This window comes from Alexandromys fortis, unplaced genomic scaffold (assembly GCF_014885135.2).
Source record: "Alexandromys fortis isolate MF-2015 unplaced genomic scaffold, M_Fortis_MF-2015_v1.1 scaffold_51, whole genome shotgun sequence".
NCBI classification, from domain to species: Eukaryota; Metazoa; Chordata; class Mammalia; order Rodentia; family Cricetidae; genus Alexandromys; species Alexandromys fortis.
Genome location: NW_026067925.1, coordinates 5,794,369 through 5,819,468, shown reverse-complemented (window position 1 = coordinate 5,819,468; position 25,100 = coordinate 5,794,369). Strand labels below are relative to the sequence as shown.

The following is a 25,100-nucleotide window of genomic DNA, read 5'->3' as shown; positions in this document are numbered from 1 at the left end:
GTGGGGCTGGAGAGATGGCTCAGAGGTTAAGAGCATTGCCTGCTCTACCAAAGGTCCTGAGTTCAATTCCCAGCAACCACATGGTGGCTCACAACCATCTGTAATGGGGTCTGGTGCCCTCTTCTGGCCAGCAGGCATACAGAATATTGTATAAATAATAACTAAATAAATATTTAAAAAAAAAGTGCCATCAGTGATTAAAATAGCACACACATAGCGGGTCATTAACAAGGGCTAATGGAGAGCCAACCTCGAAGCCCTCTCAGGGTTCAGATTAGAATCTACAAGAAGTGAAAATGACTCTTTTTCCTCTGGCTATCTGAAGGTGAATGAACAAACTCTCCCATTCTGTACTTCTTCAGGTCAGTTTATTGTTCTGTCCCGCTGCAAAGTTTCCAGTTTATACACACACACAAACAAAGGCAATTCTCTGGTAATCACCAAGTGACAGAACCAGAATTTCTCAAAGTCATAAAACAGATAAGAGCTGTCCCAAGTGACAGCTTCTTTATGGCTCCAAGGAGGCATGGCTAGAGAGATGCCTGGGCAGCACTAAGAGGCAAAAAAGGTGATTTAGGAGACTTTAAATTATAGGAAGGGAGAAGGGGAGTTCACATGCGATACTACATTTCTATACTAAAATCATGTATGTGATACTATATTTCTATACTAAAATCCTGTATGCAATACTACATTTCTATACTAAAATCCTGTATCGGTAAGTTGAGTAAATGTAGGGAGTTTAATAACTTTTGTAGGGTTAGAGCTGGGGGTCAACTGAGGTTAGCACTTTCCCAAGTCAGCTGTAGGAGAATTTGGGACACCTAAGCTATACTCATATCTTTGAAGGTCCCAAATGCGATCTATTTTTTTTTTTTAAAGAAAGGGTTTCTCTGTAGCTTTGGATCCTGTCCTGGAACTAGCTCTTGTAGTCCAGGCTGGCCTCAAACTCACAGAGATCTGCCTGCCTCTGCCTCCCGAGTGCTGGGATTAAAGGCGTGCACCACCATTGCCTGGCTGGCGTATAAATTTTATCTCAGGGAATGAAGCAGAGATTTGACTGTGGGAACCAAGGTTTTTGACTGTGTGACCAAATTTTCTCATTGGGGTCCCACATATTGGGGGAAAATCACCCAATAAGCAAAAGAACAAGGCAGTTTTTTTTTTTTTAAGTTTTCATAGTCCTTGTAGGACAAATAGATCCAATTATGAAGCATGTCCCAGTATATATTCTATATATCAAGGCTGTATAGCTAAATGAAGTCTTTTTCCACAGACATATGTACCCATTGGACTGAGATGCAATCATGAGATTAAATATACACATCACATGAGATTATACATTACAGTGCAGACATTGGGGTGACATCAAGTGCCTTAGCAACAGTTTCAGTCAATGGTCCTGCAGACTCATCTGGACAGGATTAACCTCTATCAGATAACCATTCCTCTGGTGGGTTGATATCTAAACACTAGTTGTCACCTGTTATAACTCTTATGACCTCTGACAGGTCATGGTGGCACATGCCTTTATCCCCAGCACTTGGGAGGCAGAGGCAGATGGGTCTCTATGAGTTCAAAGCCAGTATGATCATTAGAGTGAGTTCCATGCTTGCGAAAGCTATACAGTAAGAAACTGTTGTGTCCCCCCCCCAAAAAAAACCAAAACAACAACAAAAAAACCCAAACATAAAGCACCACATATAGACAAGCATATTTAGTTCCTATCTATTTTTCTTCTAAACTTTTTCTTTCATACTCTAGTGAGTTCTCTGCAAGTAGGCATACTTTATTCCTTGTTAACATTTATGGCTTGTTTACTACCCCAATTCAGCCTGAAGTTTGAAACTAGGAATAAGTAGTATGAAGCACATAGGAACACTGAGGGTAAGAACAACCCTCCTACAGGCGCCATGAAGACAAACTTCCTAGAGAAGGTAGTTAGTATATGAAATGGGTCTATAGGCACAAATAAGATCTTCTCAGGTACCAAGTTTGGACTGGGCAGGGAAGAGAAAATGAAAAGTCTAAGACCATGGAAGGGGGAAGGAGATGTATATCAGAATTATGGTATGAAACTACAGGGAATGACTGTGTGAAAGGGTTTAAAAGGGTAGGCTAGAGAAGCTTACACTTAGAAAGAGGTAAATGAGTTACTAATGCATCAAACAAATACGTAGGCAGTAATTCCAAGTGTTATAAACCCATTGGACTTCTCCTGGGTTAGATGACTGATAATTTGTCTTTAATTTTTAACTATTTTATGTCTGTGGGGCATGTAGTATTGTGGAATATTTTTTTAACTATGTAAAGATGTGTTACATTGTTTATGCTGCAGAATATGACTTTAACTGTGTAAAGGTGTTACATTTGTCTATGCTGCAAATATTCACTATAGCTGAGGAAGTAGCAGAATTGTAGAACCCCAGATCATGTACCAGATCCTGTGCTGGGTTCCTAACACTGAAAAATTAATCACGACAATACAGGATATAGCAAGAATATCCTGAAACACATGTTTATATATGCAAATAGTTGCTGTTTGACAAAGGTAGTATTTCAAACCAATTATTAACAGTGGATAAATTACTAAACTAAGTTTAGTAGTGACTGCCAGTAATACCAGCATTTGGGAGGTTGAGGCAGACGGTGGTGAATATAAAACCAGGATTGTAACACAAAACCCTCTCAAGAAAGCAAAAAGGAGGGGGGCTGGAGAGATGGCTCAGCGGTTAAGAGCATTGCCTATTCTTCCAAAGGTCCTGAGTTCAATTCCCGGCAACCACATGGTGGCTCACAACCATCTGTAGTGAGGTCTGGTGCCCTCTTCTGGCCTGCAGACATACATGCAGACAGAATATTGTATACATAATAAATAAATAAATAAATATTTTAAAAAAAGAAAGCAAAAAGGAGGGAAAGAATGTACCCAGCTAGGGATGGGTAGGAAACAGAGGTGAGGGCAGCAAGGAAGGTAATGAGCGAGAAGCAAGAACATATGAAGATACCAGATGAAACTCATTATTTTACATGCTAATCTAACAACAACAACAACAACAACAACAAGCAAAGAATACCCTCACCCCATCCCCCTTCTTTTTCAAGATAGATTTTCTATGTGTAGCCCTGGTTGGCCTCAAACTCAAGAGATCCACAAAACATTTACCCAAATATATCTATCCTTACAGTCCAAGCAAACAAAAGCTCAGGACAGCCAGGTATACTAAAAAAAACAAAAGTTCCATTGAAAAAAAAAGAATCCCCAAAGATGTGTAGGCAACCACAGAAACAATTTGTAGTCAACCAACATGAATAATCTCACTAGTAAACAGGAAAATACTCATTATAATTTACCCTTTTTTTGCCTAAGACTGTCAAAACTTTGTTAGGAAAAGGATGAGGAAGATTGCACATTTATGAATCAATCTAGGTAGTTAACTATTCTACTCACAGAAATCTACTCTATAGAAATACATATATATATATATATATACACACACACACACACAAAAGAATGTTATAAAATCTTATTATTGTCCATAATGCCCAAAAAAACTTGATATAACAAGTATCAGGAGAGGAATGGTGTGTTTAATTTTTTGTCAACTTGATACAAGCTATGGAGTCATCTGAGAAGAGGGACTCTCAACTGAGAAAACGCTTCCATAAAACTAGTATGCAGGGCAACTTTTGACTAATGACTGATGTGGAGGGTCCAGCTTATTACAGATGATGTCCCACCTGGGCTGGTAGTTCTTTGCTGTATAAGAAAATAGGCAGAGAAAGTTATGGGAAGCAAGCCAGCAAGCAGCATCCTCAGTAGTCTTTGCTTCAGTTTCTGCCTCTAGGTTCCTTCCTTGAATTCCTGCTCTGACATCCCTCAATGATGGACAGTGATGGAAGAGTCAAAAAACCCTTTCCTCATGGTTGTTTTATCCAAACAATAGAAATCTAAGACAAATGGTTAAAGAAACTATTAAAAAAATCTGTATTATGAATTAAACAATTACTAAAAAGGAAAGAGGTAATGCTTTATAGAATATATATAGTTACAGATTGGCTGCTGTTCATTTGCATGGCTGTCTGGGAGCTTTGTCCCAATATTCTGTATTAAAATTTAAAAACTAATATAATGTAAAAAAAAAAGCAAGTTATAAATATTTGTAGCTCGACTAACAAGCTCTACCAAAAGAAAGGGCCATGGACTGAGGATGTAGCTCAGTTGGTAGAGTCTGGTATGTGCACAAGCCCCGTGTTTAATCCCAAGCATCACTGGGCATGGTGGCACATGGATGAAGTCCCAGCAGAGGCACAAGAACCATAAATTCACGGTCATCTTTGGTTTCATAGTAAATCTGAGGCTTTGTGAGACCCCGTCTCAAAAATAAATAAGATTTGAAATATATCCAATTGTTAGCAGTTCAGTGATGAACACAGACAAGGCTAGGGTAGAAATGATATTTAGAGGAATCTCTTTTCACTTTTAATTATATCAGGACTTTTTATATAGGTGTTACATGCATTACTTTAACAACTGGAAAAAGGGCCAGGCATAGTGGTGCATGCCTTCAGTCCCAGCACTTCAGAGGCAGAAGCAGGTGGGTCTCTGAGTTCAAGGCTAGCCTAGTCTACAAAGAATATTCCAGGACAGCCAGGGCTGTTATTGCTACACAGGGAAACCCTGTTTTGGAAAGGAGGAAATTTTTTGAAAAAGGTTCTAAACTTTAGAATCTAAATTAGGTATTTTACAGTCGAATACTACAAATGCTCAATTTCTGATAATTTAGTAATATTCTGAATAATCCTATCTTCCAGAACATAAGAGCTTAGCCACAGTCACAGGTTCATTTGAATGGTTAGAGTTTTGGCCTACTACAATTGTTGAAAATTCAAAATTTCAAGTCTAGTTTCTACTAATTGTACATTGCTTTTGCACCATTGACCACTGTGAACTCAAAAACTCACTGATGAAGCAGCTTTATTGGGGCACTGTCTGATGGAACCACATAAAAATGATACAGAAATTGACCACAGATGGTTTCTATTTCGCAACTGTAAGAAAATCTGAACATCAGAAACTTTTTTTTAAAAATTGAGACAGGGTTTTACTATGCCATGCTAGCTGTTCTGGAACTTAGTAAGATCAGGCTGGCCTTGAACTCAGAGATCTGCTTCCAGAGGGCTAGGATTAAAGGCAAGCACCATTGCTTCTGGACTTGACTATCAGAAACTCTTTAATGGTGAACCACGGAGTTGTGGTGCTTTAAATAAGAATGGCCCTCAACTGATCGCGTAATTGAATGGTTAGTTAATCAAGGAGTGGTACTACCTGAAAAAGATTAGGAGGTGTGACCTTGTTGGAGTTGGTGTGGCTTTGTTGGAGGAAGTGTCACTGGGGAGGGTTTTGAGGTTTAAAAGACCAAGTCAGGCCCAGTGTCTTTCTCTTTCTGTTGCCTGCTGATATGTTTGTATCACTCAAAAAGATTTTAAGCAAGTACTAAATGGAATATTCTATCTAATGTTCACTATTAATTATAACTTTTCTTTTAGGTAGACAGTAAATAGTCTTCCAAAAGTGCTTTGAAACACATTTCTAGAATGGGGAATCTAAGCGTTTTATTAAAAAGAGAAACAATTTTATGAAAAAGATTATTCTTAAATGATGACTGCTGACAAGAGAGTAAGGCCAGAAGGCACTTGGTAGAATGAGGTCCCTGAACTCTCTCTTTTCACAAACGAAAATAATTCCTTCCATACTTAAGGATTCAAAACTTAGAACTAATATGTACTTGTGGATTCATTACTTTGGTCTAAAATTCAAGTCTTTATATACTAAAAGTAAATGGCTATGCTTTGACACATTTTTCCATAAAATGAGAGAATCTTAAAAAGAATAATCATGTATCACTTCAAAATCTGATCAGAACTTTGGAATTCACAATAATGAATGTGGCCTATATAAAGCACCTGGAGAACTGCTGAGGCAGCACAGTGATAAACCAATACCAGTAGCTTTCTGTGCAAGTGGTAGCTTCTTTCAAATGGAAAATAGACAATCCAATTGCTTTTGCTCAAGGTTCTAGAAAGTCACAAGTTGCTAGGAATAGATTTTTTTTTAAAGCAAAAATATTCCTTTGGACAGAATTAAATAACAAGTACAATTCTCATTCCTAACATCTTTTTCTTTGAAGGTTTTTAATACTGTGTAAGGCACAATAACTAATATTGTTGCTTAAACACTGCTTGCCAGTAACCACATAACACATTCCACGACTCATATGAACAGCCTATAACAGGCAAATCTATACAGACAGAAAGCAGGTCACACACTGCTTATGAGTATAGGATTGGCAGTGTGAGGAGTATGTGTTTTCTGCTTATAATAATTGAAATTTTGTAATGTTCTCAATATAGTAAAGGATCCACTAATTTCTACCAAATGGCACAAGAATGCATTTGCAAGCACATTTTGAGACAAGGGTCTTACTACGTTACCCAGCCTAATTGGAACTTAGAATCTTCCTCACTTAAGAGTACTGAGTAAGGAGGTTACAGATGTATTTTAATACTATACTTGGCTGAGTATGGTTTGTTTTGTTTGGTTTTTGGTTTTATGAGACAGGGTTCCTCTGTATAGCTTTGGAGTCTGTCCTGGCACTTGTTCGCTCTGTAGACCAGGGTGGCCTTCGAACTCAGAGATCAGCCTGCCTTTGCCTCCTGAGTGCTGGGACTCAAGGCGTGCACCACCACTGCCCGGCGTGTATATTGTTTCATAGATATAAATTATAGTTATCTGTTTTGAATAAACAAAAACTATTTTATATATGCCATGAATCCCTCAGCAATTTTTCCAAGTATAAAACAGGTTTTATTCTTTTAATTGGCAATGCCAATTTCTTCCTTGTTAGCAAACTGAGAACAAAGAAATTAACGAGGAAGTAAGTTTCTGTTCCTTATTCTGAGATGATATACAGTAAAACTTTGAGAGGAACATCTCATCATGTAGAACTCACATGCCACAATCTTAGTCAGTGACAGTTCTCATATATGCTGATCCCATAGATTATAACAGCTGAAAAGTTCCTATTGCTTAATGACACATAATTAAGGTAATGGTGCAGCACATTATTTATGTTTGTGGTGATGCTGGTATGTATAAACAAACTTAGAAGTATATGTAAGATATAACATTTTATATAAGTATAATACATATAATTATAGTACAAAGGACTTGATAATAATAAATGTTGCTGGTTTTTGCTGTTATTTTACAATGTACTTCTCATACTTATTAAAGAAAAGGGAGGAAAAGCTCCCTGTAAAGCCAGATGCTGTGTTATGAGGGCAGGAGTTTTTTTTTTTTTTTTTTTAGCACCTCATGTTTAACTCACCTTTTACTGTATTCATAGGTCACATGCACTGTGCACTGGGATTCAACCACAGCACCAGGCCATCGTGAGGTGACTGGACGATACCATGTAGGTTTGTATAACTACATTCTATGAAATATGTACAAAAAATTAACTGATAACAAATAGGTAATTGATTTATGTCCTACCTTAATTGATGCTTTTCTTTATATAGATTATGGATATGACTCTCAATGAAAACAAACAAAAAATGCAAAATACATTTAGATACCCTAAAATTTTTTCTGGCAACACTAAAGTGTAGTGATATTTTGTTTGTGATCTAACATATAAAGCTTGTCTTAAGATCAGAGTACGGAGCTAAGACACTAGTTAGCCACAGATGCCAGGTAGTGTGGCACACCCTTTAACCACAGCTCAGGAGACAAAGGTAGACAGATCTTTTGTCAGTTCAAGGCCACCCTGGGCCACACAAGAGTGAATCTGTCTAAAGAAAAACAACTCACACAAAGGTGATCCTAGCACTTGGCATTCCTCGTCTTTAATCCCAGCACTAGGGAGGTGGAGACAGGAGTGATATGGTTGGGAGGAGAGAAGAATATAAGACAGGAGGAGACAGGGTTTAGATGCAGCCTGAGGCTAAATAGAGACAGAATTGCCCCTTGGTCTGAGCATTGGTAGAGGTAAGAACTCTATAGTAACTGGTTGCTCTGCTTCTCTGATCTTTCAGCATTAAACCCTGTGTCTGACTCTGGGATAAAATTAATACCAATTAGATAGAATTCATGTTACACTAAAGGAAATACAGTTAGTTCCTGAACTTTCTATTCCTAACCAAACTTCAAACAGATTATTTCTTAAATCACAGTGTGCATATCTAACTGTAAGCTGCCTTCTAGGTTTGTGTGCTTTCAGTTACAAGGAAAACAGGATATAAAAAAGTAGCACTTTTCTACTTCAACAGCAGCAGGAAAGAACTCAGTGTGTAGTCTGGTCACCACCTCTTCATACACAACAGCAGCACATTTCTGAAGAAACTTAGTTTTCATCACAAAATGAGTCAGAGTAAACAGATGATTTTTCTTTGTGTGAGCATTTCCCTGAATATATTCATTACAGAAGGGCAAGCCCTTCCTTGGAGGTTTGGTCAGAGCGTGATGTCCTCCAAATGTTCTGCCCCTGTTCAGGCTTCCTTGATCTATTATTAGAGAACAAGCCTGGAGAGCTCACTCTTTACTTACAGGGGAGGCTGTCTGGGAAGACAGGATTTAATTCAAGGTCATCATGCTTCATCAAGTCCTGCCTCTGCTGTGCAGACAGCACGGATAAGGCCCTGTTTTTGAAATTTCCTGAGATAACTGTAAACAAGCTAGGAGAACTGAGCTTTTTCTGAATGATCAGTTGTGAAATTCTCCTACAGTGACTTATCATCATTAACTATTCATGCTGAAGTAACTAACACCCTTTCACAGGTAAGATTAGTAAAATTAGCAGTGGTGATTTTCAATGCTTCCCTAACGTGGTGTTTATTCCTTGTTGTCACTATTTTTGGTTCTTTTTTATGGAGTCACAGTCTTGTTATGGACTCCAGACAAGCCTCACATTCCTCGGATGCACTAGATAGCCCAGGGAGCCTCTGGAGTGTTAGCATTACAAGTATGTACCACCAGGCCCAGTTCTTTTAGTTACTATTATTATTATTATTTTAGACAGGGTCTATGTGTGGCTCTGGCTGTCCTGGAACTAACTCTAGACCAGACTGGCCTCAAACTCCACCTGCCTCTGCCTCCCAATGGATGGGAATAAAGGTGTATGCCGCCACTGCTCAGCTACTTTTATTACTCCTATTATTTTACATATGCATGTGTCTCTGTGTGCAGCGTCTTTTTGTTTTTTTCTTTTATGGCATGTGTGTGGGTGCATGGTATATGAAGAGATCAGAGGCTGTGTGTTAAGATAGGAACTGAACTGAATCTGGAATTCACAAATGTGCCGAGGCTGACAAAGCAGCAGGGACCTGCCTGTCTCTGAGCCCCAACTACACATGCATGCCTGACTTTTTGCTGGAGATATAAAGTCAGGTCTTTGGGCTTCCATTGCAAGCTGTTCCCCCCCCCCCCCCCCGCCCCTTCCCTTTTTAAAATAAGGTTTCCTTGTGTATGTATATGTAGCCCTGGTTAGTCTGGAACTTAAAGAGATTGGCCTGGCTCTGTCTGCTGAGTGCGGGGATTAAAGATGTGCACCACCACTGCCTGGCTTCACAGTGTTTTTTTTTTTTTTTTAACCATTATTTTTAAAAAATTATTTTGCTACCTCCAAAACTTATTTTATATAGCATCTAAAGCAAAATCTCCCTACAAAGTTCAGAGCTTCTTAAACTTGCAAAATTCCTGCTTTTGTAGAACAGCAAGTATAATGTATCTGTTTAATTCCATTTTATAAACTAGAAACATTTTTTCTAACAGAAAATATTATAAATATGCAAAATGAAATGACAGCCAAGAAAAAGCATCTATGAAAAACAAAACAAGCTGCTGAACTAGATTATGACTGAATGTTAGCAAGATTTCTGTTAATTTGTGTTGAATGTGTCTTTATTGATTTTGTTGTCTAAATAGTAACAGATGCCAAAAGTTTAAACATAACGTACACAAGGAAAAAATGGATTATCCAGGATATTTTATTCAAACAAAGTCTTAGAAGTTGGCTTTTTACTTGAACCAGGGAAGGCCACGTCTATTCCCAGGGTGTGAGCCCACCAGAGTTGAGTGGACTAAGAACACCTGCTCTGAGACAACTGCCAAAAGTGGGATGATGAGTTACATGTGACACCAGGGTCAGTCCTGCAGACAAAACCCAGCAGAGAGGTGTGCTGTATACAAGGGAGGGACGAACCAGGACTCAGGGCAGATCAACTAAGGAGGCTCCAGATTCAAGTTTATGCAGTGCTGTCTTCACAACATGATCGCCCAGGAATTATACTGGGGCGGGGGGAGGATGGCAAACATTTTAATTTGAAACTTACAGTTTCCCTAGACGATCTTCTAGTTTGGAACATAGGGAACTTTCTTCTACCGTATTTGAATTGATCAAGTTAGAAAACGTATCCAAATATTACCACTAACAGAAATAGCAGAGAAGACTCTGGATTCTGTGAGGATTCAGCTGTTTGGCCTTCATTTGTGAATGGATCTGGTAACTTTTAAGGTATTCAATCTGTCTAAAAAAGAAAGAAAGAGAAAAGGAAAGAAAGCTAATGTGGTGCTAATTCAAAATTCTGGAGCTTTGGTGTAAATATTGGCTTAATTATTCACTGATTCAAATTGGGGGTATCTAAGTTCTCTGATCCTTGATGTCCATGTGTATATGATGAGGTAATAAACAGAATCTATCTTAGACTGCTGTGAGGGTTAAATGAATCAACACCATGTGTGTTCAGAAGAGTGCATGAGCCCTAGAAAACATTAGAAATAGAGAACTTGCCTCAAACCTGTACTACCAATACACAGGAGAGTTTAAGGCTGTTGAGGCTACAAAGCCAGCACAAACAAGGGGGAGGAGGATGATTAAGATAAAAAAAAGGATAATAATTTTTTCTATACTAAACATTTATCTACTAAAGAAAATGGACTATGATTTTTCAGCAGACAAGAAAGTGCATATGTAAACAAGTAGATCAGTTCTGGTTATCTGCCAATCTGTGAATTCTTAACAATTTTCATGATTCTTTCAGAGCTGAAGTCAAATTGCCAGGGTGATGACTCACTAAATTGAAGAGAAAACAATGCTAGCGTTAACGTAACTCTACTTTCAGACTCCTACAAGATTTATTTATATTCTGGAGAAGCACAGGGGTGAGTGCATGGCCTCTTGAAGGAGGGCTGTATTTTATAGGATGTTTGTATTTGTGAGGGCCATGAGAAGCCTAGAGACCCAAACCTCATTTTGGCACAAGATCTTTACTTCCTAATGTCCAAGGAAATGGTAAACACACAGGCTAGGGCCACTGATGTACATTTTACCTCCTCTGACATTTATCTTATTTATTTATTCACATCTAGAAAACTTTTAAAAAAGCATCCCATAGTATTAACAAATGGAAAGGAAACAATGGGAAAGTTATGTAGGAAGACAATATATATACTTAGGGCTCAATTTTGCTTCAAAATAAAAACTGGCCTAAACACTATTTATTATTTTAAACTATTGTATACTCAAATAAATTGAGTTACTGGCCACCTTCTCAGAGACCTTTCATTAAACTTCACTTTAGTTAATAACTTGTCTTATCAATTTAATAAACCCTTATGCTTCCAGTTTGAGATCAACAATGATAAGTGCTATTTCCCTGGTCTGGAACCTGAATACTTAATACAGCCACCAACTTCTGCACACAACAGTGTCAAACAAGTGAGTAAGTGGAAAGCATGGCTGTTTTCCTCCAAATGTACAGCAAGTGTTTATGTAACATGTTGAGTGGAATGCTTGACTTGTTTCTCCCCCCAAAAAAGAGTGCTCAGGAAATAGAAAGTATATCATTTACTAAGTTTTAAATTCTCAAATAAACCACGAATAACGGAAACTACACAGTACTGTCTCTTATAAGCTGTTCTTGGTGATCAAAGCATTATTTTACAGTCATTACATAAAATCATTTCATTATACTTATATAGCAGTCAATACTTAAAAGCCTTGAATTTAAAAGTACTATATTCCTATAAAGGATTAGCTAGCAACTTCTTGTAGTATTTTAAGCTTCTGAAAAACTTTTATAGTTTTTTTTTTCTCTGATTTTGAGACTATATCTTAAACTGAAGATTCCTAGTCACCAGTGAATTCCTGAATTGGTTTCAGTGGGTTACACCAGCATTTTAAATGAACACCACACAGTAGTACTCATTGAAGACATGTGATAAGGTCCTATCTATCTATCTATCTATCTATCTATCTATCTATCTATCTATCTATCTATCTATCTATGGTCTTAATTACATGTGGGCACAGTGGTTATTATATAAAATGTATTTCTTAGTTGATTCTGGATAAATTTGAGAAACATTGTTCTAGAAGAGGTTTCTAAATTGTGCCTCAGTTTAAACGTTATTTTACATTGTTTATATTGTTTTGAAATAGGCTCTCAACTCTGTAGCCCAGTCTAGCTCAGAACTCAGAATGTAGTGAGGGTTGGCTTCGAATTCATGGGTGAGCCAGAGCCTCTCAAGTACTGGAACTCCAGGTGTGAGCCGCCAAAGCAACGTCCAGGTCAGCCAATGCTACACAAATAAACGTCTTCTAAAAAACAACAACAACAACAACAAAGAAAAAAGTATACATCAGTTACAATTTGGTGTTAATAGAAATACAGGACAATTTTCTGAGAGGCCTTTCTAAAGTATACATTCACTTATTCTATGTGAAATAGGTAAACTGTAAGGCAGGTGAAGAGGTACAAGCCTTTAATCCCAGTTCTCAGGAGGCAGAGGCAGGTAGGTGGGTCTCTGAGTTTGATACAGCTTTGTCAGCCAGAGATACCCAGAGAAATCCTGTGTAATCCAAGCATGGCTGACTTGGAGCTTGATATGCAGAAATCCCCATCTCAAACAATCAACCAACCAAAACGTGGGGGGGGGGGGGGAAAGACCATGTTAAGGAAATGAGTGGCTGTCAATACAGACCCCAATTGTTATCCTCTCTTACACAACTCTATGTCCTCACTGGCCCCCATGTTTCTATATGATCTTGAAATGTGTTCAACAACTTCAGAATTAGAAGGAGGTTAATTTATCACTCCTCCTAAAACATGAAATTATGGTGCGCCTTCAGGTACTACCACAAAAAAAGAAACAGCTATGGCTTTCTATTGCTTGAACATCACACAATGTGCTCACTTTGCCATTAACTCAGTAACGGAGAAACACCATTATTAGTACTGCACTTAAATTCCAATTTGAAAAGCAGGCAAAATCAAGAAGACATCTTTTTGGAAATTAGAATTTCAAATGTATGTGAGCCACACAACTTTCACATAATTCAGCCACACTAAGACCTGCTAGAGACAATAAACATGTTAGATCCTTCTCAATAGTTCTTTTTCACATTGTTGGACAATAAACTAGAAATCATAATTACCTTATAGTATTATGAGCTTTTCTCAGGCTAAGTTCCTCTTCCTTTAAAAAATATTATGTGTATGATGTGCAAGAGTGTACACGTAAAATGGTGTATGCGGAGGTCAGAGGACAATTTTTGGAAGTCAGTTCTCTTTTTCCTCTATGGGTTCTGGAGACTGAACTTAGGCTGACATGTGCATAACACACTCAAGTGCATAGCAAACACTTTCTATTAGGAGACACCATGACCATGGCAACTTTTTTTTTTTTTAAATTTACCTATAACTATTTTATGTGCACTGGTGTTTGTTGCATGTATGTCTTTGTGGTGGTGTCAGATTCCCTTGAACTGGAGTTACAGACAGTTGTGAGCTGCTATGTGGGTGCAGGGAATTGAACCCAGGTCCTGTGGAAGAACAGCTAGTGATCTTAATCACTGAGTCATCCCTTGTGCCACAGCAATAAAAAACATTTAATTGGGGCTTGCTAACAGTTTCAGAGAGTTCATTATCATCATGGTAAGAAGCATAGCAGCATGCAGGCAGACATGGTGGTGGAGAGGTAGCTCAGAGTTCTACATCCAATTGGCAGGTAACAGAAGTGAACATCACACTAGACTTAGCTTGAGCACTTAGACCTCAAAATCCACCTGCTAGTGATTAGTGATGAACTTCTTCCAACAAAAAGCCAAGCTACTCCAACAAGACCATGCATCTTAATAGTGCCACTCCTTAGGAGCCTATGAGGGCCATTTTCTCGCTGAACTATTTAATTCATTGAGAACATTATAATGCCTAATTAACCCTAATTTTGCACATGTATTATGGAGACTTTGAAGGTAGCGTCTAAAATAACAATCATACCTTTAATACTTCAATTTGGTTAGCACTGTTCTTTCTCTATAGTGTAACATTTCCTTAAATAAAGTGCAGTTAAGCACTTTAAGATTTTTTTCCCAGGCAGCATTGGAGATTGAATATAGGGCCTCACGTTCTAGGCAAATGCTTTATCACTGAGCTACAGTTAAACTGCAGTTACTAAGTAACTGCTGAAGCAGATAAATGGTGGCTTACTTAGCTTACATAGACCTGCAAATGATAACACTACTAATAACAGCTAGCACTTCCCAGTGCTTCTTAGGTGCCAGCTATCATTCTAAGCATTTTAGTTGACTCATGATCCTTGTAATAACTTCATGATGTGGACACTGCTGTGATTCCTGTTTTAGAGAGGAACACAGACACAGAAGTTGACTTCCCTGAGGCCACACAACCATAAAACCTAAGGATATGAACCATGTTGCCCGATTCTAGGCTATTTACAAAGATCTGTATTATACTACTCCTGATAAGATACCAGGCAGCAAGCTTGACTAAGGAGATCAACTATAGCTACCTGTTGCTCCCTTCTCAGTTCTGCCTCTTAGACCAAATCAACAAAGATGGTTGGCGGCTTTCAGTTTCCCATCTGACAGACTGGGAAGACCCATCAAAACAACAGATAGCTGAGACGGTAGAACAACAGCACCATCGCCTGTCTCCATCAGCATGCCTGCTTTACTCTTCTGTAAGCTTCAGGAGAAAGCCCAACAGCCCCCACTCCTTTTAATACAGTGTCTCACAGTATGGCATTGGCTGGTTGACTGGCCTGTAAGTCACAGAGATCCACCTGCCTCTGCCTCATAAGTGCACACCACATCTGCCTCCAACAAACCTTTTTAAGGAAGAAAAAGATCAGCTAAGATCTGGCCTCTGCCCTCAAGTTCTCTGCCTGTGGTAGTATCAATGTAACTGGCTCCCATAAGCTCACAGGGAGAGGCACTACTATTATATTAGGAGGTGTGGCCTTGCTGGAGGAAGCGTATCACTGTAGGGTTAGCTTTGAGGTCTTATATATGGTCAAGTCACACCCAGTGTCTCAGACCTCTTCCTGTCACCTGTGCAAGATATAGCATGTTGAGCTTTCTCTCCATCACCATGTCCCACCGTGATGATAATGGACTGAACCTCTGAACTGTTTAAATGTTTTCTTTATAAGAGCTGTCATGGTCATGGTGTCTCTTCACAGCAATAAAAACTCTAAAGACAGTAGTACCAGGGACTAGGGCATTGATGTGTTAGGCCTTGACCATGCGTTTGTTGGAAAGTATATGGACCTTGGGGCTGTGGGTTAGGAAAGCAGTGGAATGCTTTAAGTGCTGTTTAATGGGCGTTATGAACAGGGACATGGAAGACAGTGGTGCTGAATGTGATTTAAACTGTTGCAGGGAGGGGAAGGCCGAATAAAGAGGTTTCAAAGAAGAATGTTAGTATGTGGTCTAGGGACTGGTCTAGTGAGATTTTGGTAAATATGGCTATTTTTTTTGCCCCTGTCAAAAAGTCTGCCTGAGGCTAACACGAAACATTAGGATTAATTCCATTGGCAAAGGAAATCTCAAAAGTCTAGGTTTTAGTGGTAACTCTAATGAAGATTTATAATGAAAAGGAGCAAGCTGAGCAGGGTAAATTACCTAATGTAAATTTGGAGGAGAAAGCAAACACTAGAAGTGGAACAGAGCTAAATTCTATGTTCAAGGAGATAATGGATTAAGAAATGGAATAAAGACCCTACCCACATGGGGTGGGGCACACCTTTAATCCCAGCACTCAAGGCATTGGCTGGCAGATCTCTGAGTTTGGGGCCAGCATAGTCTACAGAGCAAGTTCAAGGACAGCCAAGCTTAGGCAGTGAAGGCAGCCATCAAAAACAGAAAGATGGTGAAGATGTAACTGAAAGAGGGGCCATGTTCCAGCCCTAGCATAGGCAGTCCGTTATTCCATGCAATGGAAACAAAGAGGGTAATAATAGGCCAGTGGTAGTGGAAAGAGGAGAAAACATTTCCATTTTTTAAAAAATTCACCCTTCAGTGACATAAACTGTGAGGTCATCCTGGAAAGTGAGCTGAGAATAAGGAGTAGGAAAGAGGGTATGAAATACTGTAGCTGTCTTGGAGACTGGAAAAGTCAATTGACCAGAGGAAGGAGGAAGCACTGCCAGATAGCATGAAGGGCCCTCTTGGGATATGTGGTCACAACTTCTAAGTGAGATCAGTCAGAGTGGTTGTGTGTTTCTCTCTAACCACATTCGGCTTCTGAGGTGTGGAGGAGATACAATTATTTGAATTGGAGCAGCCAAAAGTGTGGCAGGGAGTGACTAATCAAAGACTGGAATTTAACCCCAGACTGTGGGGTAGAATGAATGATTTTAAGGAACTAGCTCATGAGACTGTGGAGACCAGCAAGTCCGGGACCTAGGGCAGCAACATAAAACACTACCATGGCCTAGTCAGGGGGACAAAAATAACCATCACACAAAAACAGTTTAGGATATATCCTATTATTTTATTACCATTATCAATTGGTTACTGTCCATTCATGAAAGTTACAGAGAACACTGTGGAAACTGAAGTTCAGAGAGGAAATGTGAGAACAGGACAGAGAAACACAGTTCTTTCCTTTTTCAGTGCAAAGGATAGTCAAGGCTTGCACATGTTAGGCAGATGCCCAAAGTCAGTGGTTCTCAACCTGTGGGTCATGACCCCTTTGGGGGTTGCATATCAGATACCCTGCATATAGGATATTTATATTACGATTTATAACAGTAGCAATGAAAATTTTATGGTTGGGGGTCACCACATGAGGTACCGTATTAAAGGGTTGCAGTATTAGGAAGGTGAGAACCACTGTTAAGACCACCCCTAGCCTTCTAAGAAGAAAACATGCTGGATGAGAGTATAGCTGAGGTGTTAAGAGGGCTTAGTCTTAGTTACATCTATGCTCTTCTACCACTTACATTCTGGGCAGGTTTTTCTCTTTTCTCTCTCCTTCCCCTTTCTTTGATTTCCTTTGTTATTAAGAGGTATCACGTGACTTCCTTTCTCCTTATAATATCTGGTAAACAAAACCCCTTAAATATTTTAGTTTAGTTAGGACAAGAAAAATCAATGTCCTATATCTATCAATTATCTCCCTCCTCAAGTCATTAAAATTTCATTTTTTACGATCTTCTTCAATTAGCTTATGGCCATGTTAATAAGGGTATAGATTATTTCATAAACAGTTTGAAACAAGTGGTACCCTACTTGAGGATAAACATACAGATTATTTCTAAAACTTTCATTTCTGTTGCTGTGACTAATACCCTGAAACGAAGCACCTCGTAGAGGAAAGGGTTTATTTGGCTTACAATCCCAGGTTACTGTTCAGGGAAGTCAAGGTAGGAACTCACACACATCTACAGTCAGAAGCAGAGGAAATAAATGGATAATCTGCTTGCTCTCATCTGGCTTTAATTTATATCGCTAAGGACCACCAGAAGGGGAACAGTGTCACCCTACAATTCTATCTTTCAAATTCAACTGACAAACAAGATAATCTCTACAGACATGCTCACAAGACAAACTGAGCTAGAAAATTAATTCCTCCTAGCTAAGGCTCTCTTCTCAGGTTATGGCAAGCTAAAAGATTTTAATTAAAAAATTAAAATTAAAAAAATTAAAGCTGGATGTGGTGGCACATGCCTTTAATTCTAGCATTCAGGAGGCAGAGACAGAGAGATCTCTCTGAGTTTGAAGCCAGCCTGATCTACACAGTGAGTCCCAGGATAGCTGGGACTATGCAGAGAGACTCTGCCTCAAAATAAATAAATAAATGAATAAATAACTGTCCTATGGGTGAAAGATCATAAAAAGCCAATATATTTTAAATTTTCAATATGGTAAATAACACTATAACTACAATAAACTTAATACGGGATTTTACTATTATTCCATATCATTTGTGATGACTTTGCTTGGTTGTCTACTTGATTACATCTGAAATTAACTAAAACCCAAATGGCTGGGGATGCATGTGAGGGAGTTTTCTCAATTAAATCATTTGAAATGGGAAGACTCACTTCTAATCTGGATCTCTGAGGTGGATGATCCACCTTTAATCTGGACTCTCTCCTAAATACATAACTGAAGATGATTCAAAAGTAGTTGACAATTGTTTGGCAGGGAATTTTCAGGACAGTATATCATCTGGGCACTGGCCTAGTTACTACTACTCACTCCTCTTAGATGCAGTTAAGAGAGCAGGAAAATATGAGAAAGGTATTGTTTGGCAAGGAAAGGATTTGTGAGTTAAAAGTTGCAGAAAAGGGGCCAGGGAGATGGCTATGTCATGAATGTGCTCACCACACAAATTTGGAAATCTGAGTTTGGTTCCATATCTCATGTAAAGATAAAAGGAGAGAACTGACTCCACAAAGTTGTCCTCTGACCTCCATGTGTGCCATGGCATGACTCCATGACAAGCCCCCATCATGCAACATACACACATTAAAAAATAGATAAAGATGCAGAAAAGGCATGTGTGAAGACAGCAGCAGTTGGAGACTAGTGCCTTTTAAGAGAAACTTTGCACTATGTAATGACGCAACAGGAAAGGTTTATAATAATAACAGTGATAATAATAAACAACCTCTGCCTATTGAAGATTATTGTGAAAAATGCAAATTCAATAGAAGAGAGTCTGAACTGAGAATGAGGAAGAGGTTTCCTGATCAAAATCAAGAAAATAGCTGCCTCTGGCTGAACTGTGGTAGAAGGGGCCCAGGCTATACCTAAAACTGGCAGCAGAGCTTGGCGTCATTATTCTAACAGTACTAGTTCTGTAGGCATGTAAAAATAAGAAAGCATTATGAGGCTAGTATCATGGTTTCAGAAAGCCCCGAGGCCTGGCAATTGTGTGGCAGGGTTGGAGTCTCTGCAAAGCCCTGAGAGGTCACAGGATCAAAGCTGTGAAGGTGGAGCTAGTTCCAGTAGAGATCTCTAGACAATGGGATGGCCACCAAAGAAAGATACAGGCAGAGTACAGCTGGCCCAAGAGAAAAAGGTCATATAAGCTGTAGGCAGAACTGGAAGGAAGGGACTACTCAAGGTTGTTAAACCCAGATTGCTTTAGTTACTTCTCTATTGTGTGTGATAAAACAGCATGACCAAGGCAACTTATAGAAGAAAGCATTTATTTTGGGTTTATGGTTCCAGGGGATAAGACTCCATCTCCATCACTGTGGGAAAGCGTGGCAGCAGGCAGGCATGGTGACTGGAGCTGCTGAGAATTCACATCTTGAACCTTAAGCTGGAAACAGGGAGAGCAAACTGGACATGGCATGTGGCTTTTGTAACTTCAAAGCCTGCCCCCAGTGACATACTTCCTCCAGCAACACCACTTTCTAATCCTACCCAAACAGTGCCACAGAACGGGGACTAAGTATTCAAATGACTAAGACTATGGAGGGGCATCTATCATTGAAACCACCACATTCCACTCCCTAGGCCCCTATAGGCTCATGGCCATTTCATAATGCAAAAGATACTTAGTTCAACTTCAAAAGTCCCCTTGGTCTTTTAGTCTCAACACTGCTTAAGTCTAGTCTCTTCTCAGACTCCAGATAATCTCTTAATTGTAAAATCAAAAAGCAAATTACATACTTCCAAAATACAATGGCACAGAATATACATTACTATTCCGAAAAGGAGGGATCATGACACAGTGAGAAATACTGAACCAAAGGAAGACCAACCGAAACCCAGCAGGACAAACTCCAAGTCCTGCAGCTCCATGCCTGATGTCAAAGGGCTTAGATTACTTTGCCCTTCCAGATTTGCCACTTGTAACTCATCTCTCTTGGGATGGTTCCACTCCCTGTATACAGCTCTAAGAAAAGATGTTCATGGCTCTGGCAGCTCCAAAATCTGGGGATCTCCAACACAACATAGCTCCACTTCCACAGCTTCAAACAACAGCCTCTATGTCAGAACATCTTTGTCACATACTGCCTGACCTCACTGACCTTTCAAACTGTGGAGGAAGAGTCCAGAATCGTGTCATTTATCTTTCATTACTCTAAAAGCAGTACCACAGGGATGACACCGCCAAGTGTGACATTGGTTTGGGATAGCTAATTTGTCCCTTAAAATGCAGAAGTTTTCGTTATCCTTTCTAGGAGCAGAAAATTGCTTATGCATTTTTCTTTCACAAATTGGTACCCCTCCCTTCAATTCAATGCAGATCAGGTATTAACCCCCTTATCTCCTTCATCACACACTGAAACATTAAGTCTCGCTGGTGCTTTTTTTTCCTCTTCAAGAGTATGTTTTGTATTTCTTTTTACTCAGTTGATTTTTTTCACTGTAGATTTGCTTAAGAGTAATTACTAATAACTGCATGACAAAGTCAATATTAGGCTATCTTGAATGCTCCTCTGCCAAAGAAATTAGTTCATTACTTTTAAATTTAACCTCACGTAAGTTTTTAGGACATGGGCAGAAAGCAGTCCTCCCACCACCATCCCCCAAAATAGCACAGGAATGATTGTTTACACTGTTCCCTTCTGAAACTTGTTGAGCTGGACCTCCATAGTCTGCATAGCTCTCTGCACTACCTTCCAGGATCCTACCAGGATGACCTGGTAAGCCTTGCTTACAGCATTCTATGGCTTATCTAGTACAATGTCCGAAGTCTTCCTCATTCCACCCAGACTCCACATGGTCAGATTCTTCACAGTACTAGCCCACCCCAGGCACCAAATTCTGTTCTATACTAGATACTTTTCTATTGCTGTGATAGAATACCACGACCAAGGTAACTTATAGAAAGGTTTATTTGAGCTTATGGTTCTAGAGTAAGAGTCTATTACCATCACGGGGGGGGGGGGGGGTTTGATAGCAGGCAGGATGGATGGCAGGAACAGCTGAAAAGTTCATTATCTAAAACTGTAAGCAGCAAGCACATTCAATCTGCCATGAGGCTTAAAACTCTTGAAGCCCACCTCCACTGACATACTTCTTCTAACTATATCACACCTCCTATACATTCCAAAACAACATCACCAACTGGGGACCAAGTATTCAAATGCCCCAAAATATGGGGGAGGGGATCATCTCAATCTAGCCACTATATGATGCCAGCGGATCTCCAGACACTGAACAGAGCCTCAGGGCTTGGTGTTTGGTTTCAGTATTGCTTTAGCCTGATCTTCCCTTGCTGTGCTCCATTCTTTCCTTTTGGAAAGAGATTTTTTTTTTTTAACTCTGTACCACTGTTTATTGGAAGTATAAGTATATAGCTTGTTCTTTAACTTTGTGGGGGATCACAAAATAATCAAAAGTCTCAGAAAAGACTTTGGATTTTTTTGTTGGGGGGGGCAGGGTTTCTCTGTGTAACAAGAGCCCTAGCTGTCCTTTAACTCAATTTGTAGACCAGGCTAGCCTCAGACTAACAGAGATCCACCTGTCTCTGCCTCCCAAGTGTAGTGACATTCCATTTGTATTTTAATAAAGCTTGCCTGAAGACAACAGAGTAAAACAGTCACCCTGGTCAGTCTTACAGACCAGGCAATAGTGACATATACCTTTAATCCCAGTAGCCACACTAATTTGCCACAGAAACTGGGTGGTAGTGCACGCCTTTAATTCCAGCACTAGAGAGGAATATAAGACAGGAGGAGACAGCTCTCACACACAGTCTCATTCTGAGAATTCTGGAAGCAGGATCGCCAATTTGGACTGACGTAGAGAGAAGAGTCAATGGCTGACTGCTTTGCGTTTCTGATCTTCAAGTTGAACCCTAATATATCTCTGGGTTTTTATTAATTGTGCTACACCCAGGTGCTGGTATTAAAGGCATGAAATACCACACCCGGTTCGAGACTTTAGAATTTTTTTAACAGTTTTGAAATTTAAGACTACGGGACATGTGAAATCAGAATGAATGCATTTTGCATTAAGGTGGGCATGAGCCTACGGGTTCCACAAGTAGAAAGCTATGACGCATGTTTGGGTGTCATGTTGACAAAAAGTAGACTTGTAATAGTTAATCTTGATTATCAAAACTTGAGAGTATTTTGAATCAGCTAGGAGATACACCTCTGGGCACATCTTTGAAGGCATTTCCAGAGAGGTTGAAGTAAGGAGGGAAGACCCACTCTGAAGTGGGCAGAATCATCCCCTGGGCTGAGCTCTTGGACCAAGTCAAAAGAAGCGGAGCACCAGTATTCTCTCTCTCTACTTTCTGAAAATGAAATGTGACCAGACACTCACATCGTTGCCACCATGCCTGGGACTGTATCTTCAGTGAGCCAAAATAAATCCTTCTCTAACATTGCTTTTGTTAGGAATTTTAAACTGCAATGGGAAAAGTAACTAATACAAGACCCCTACACCTTCAGTCACTAATATGCTTGCATCTATCTAACTGACATCTGAGTATTTCCAGACTTAACAGTTAGTATGCGTCAAATTTTCTATTTTTAGTCACTAAGTTAACAGTTACTCTATGCAAAGTCAAGGAACTGCTAAGAGGAAACACTGATCATTGGCGGGAGCATTATAATTGTATCTTTTATTGACGCTGTGGCAGGTGGAATGACTTCACACAATAACCACAACCGAATGCCTAGAATCTGTGACTATATAATATGGCAGAAGACTATAGATGTAACTAAAAGTCTTAACTTTAAAATAGTTAAGTGACTGACATATCTGCCTGAGTTCCCACTTAGTGAGATGAGCCTTTAAAAGACATATCAACTTAAAGAGGAAAGGCCCAGAAGACAAAGGCATTAAGATCAGGAATTCAGGGCAAGCATGGTCAACATAAGATTCTGTTTCAAAATCAACAAACTAAACAACAGAACAACCAAACAACCAGAAAATTACACAAATACACACTGAAAAATGAATTAATCTAATCTGAAAATTTTTAAAACGTTAAAATAGTTGGGGACAGCAGGGTGGCTTAGTTGATCAAGTGGTTGCCTTGCAAACATGAGTCTCTGAGTTCAATCTCCAGGATTTATGTTCTGGGGGGAAAAACCCAAAATGATGACCAAAAAACAAAAGCTTCTGGGCATAGCAGCACACACCTTTAATCCTAACACTCTTGAGGCAGAGGAAGGAGGATCTTTGAGTTCCAGGCCAGCCTGGTCTACAAAGTAAGCTCCAGGACAGCCAATGCTACATAGTGAGAGACTCTTATTCCCCACCCCCCTAAAAAGTCAAGCATGATAGTATTTGTTTTGTTTTTAAATATTTATTTATATGTGCATTGGTGTTTTGCCTGCGTGTATGTGTGTGTGAGGTTGTCAGATACCCTGGAACTGGAGTCACAGACAGTTGTGAGCGGCCATGTGGGTGCTGGGAATTGAACCTGGGTCCTCTGGAGGAGCAGTCAGTGCTCTTAACTATGAAGTCATCTCTCCAGCTCCAAGCATGATAGTATTTGTAATATCTGCACAGGACAGGCAGAAACAGGTGGATTCCTGGGGCTCACTAGCTCCAATTTAGCAACTGGGTGAGTTCTAGGCCAGTCAGAAACCCATCAGAAATAATTAAAAAAAAAAAAAAGGTGGACAGCACCCAAGAAACACCTGAGGTTGTTTGATTTCCACACATGGACAAATAATTCAGAAAGTTGGGGGCTGGAGAGATGGCTCAGTGGTTAAGAGCACCGGCTGCTCTTCCAGAGGTTCTGAGTTCAATTCCCAGAACCACATGGTGGCTCACAACCATCTGTAATGAGATCTGGCACCCTCTGGCGTACATGGAGGTAGAATGTTGTATACATAATAAATAAATAAATCTTAAAAAAAATAATTCAGAAAGTCAAATGTGTAACTGACACTCTAATTAAATTACGACTAGCTATCTACAACTTGCCTATAAAGACTAGAAAGCCAGTGGATCCGCTTATTCAGGTTCAGTATAGTTTTATGTGAGCCAATTCTGAACACTCTCTGGAGGGAAAGAGGGTAGCTCTGCCAAAGCTTTTCCTTTCTGATAGAGTGTGGGTGCAGGTAGAACCCTCCCTGCATCCCACTACATCTTCTTCCACATTCCGTTCTATGACACCAAATTTAGTACTATGGCAGTGATTTTGCAACTCTGAGGACACAAAGACAAATGCCAGCAAGCTGAGCACAGAAGAGTAGGAGGTTGCAAAATCTTAATGACATGACTGTGCTGCTGAACTATCTCAGGGGCTTTTTAATCTCTGGATTTAAGACATTATCTTGCCAATTTAAGCTACTGATTGTCAAGTTCTGTTACTTTCACACAGATCAACCAAAGCTAAGAGCGGGACCAGGCCAGGTGACTGACTGAAGAAGGGTTTATAAAAAAGAGAGATTTAGGTTTACTTCCAAGTTTTTGATTTGAGATACTGAGTAGAGTACTGGCTATCAAAAGTGGCAGTGGTGGGATTTGGCAGGGGTACGGTTGTACACGAAGGGAGAGGGAAGCATAGAAGAGGCAAAGAAAGGAAGGGCAAAGTCTGCTACTAAACATATGGACTCAGACTGTATGGAGATGGTACAGTGAAGAGTGTACTCAGTATATAATAAATGAGTGTACATGGATGTCATTTTAAAAGTCTTAATTAAGCCAAGCGGTGGTGGTGCACGCCTTTAATCCCAGCACTCAGGAGGCAGAGGCAGGCAGCTCTCTGTGAGTTCGAGGCCAGCCTGGTCTACAAGAGCTAGTTCCAGGACAGGAACCAAAAGCTACGGAGAAACCCTGTCTCAAAAATCAAAAAAA

The 25,100-nt window shown here is 39.6% G+C and overlaps 1 long non-coding RNA gene across 1 annotated transcript in view; it reads right to left on the bottom strand.

Annotated features, from left to right (window-relative positions):
* Positions 1–12: 12 nt before the first annotated feature.
* The window catches only part of LOC126502225 (uncharacterized), a 29,129-nt gene continuing 4,041 nt past the window's right edge, over positions 13–25,100 (bottom strand). Inside the window, exon 3 of the long non-coding RNA XR_007591866.1 lies at positions 13–12,662. This is a non-coding gene — a long non-coding RNA (uncharacterized lncRNA). The remainder of the gene's footprint in view (positions 12,663–25,100) is intronic.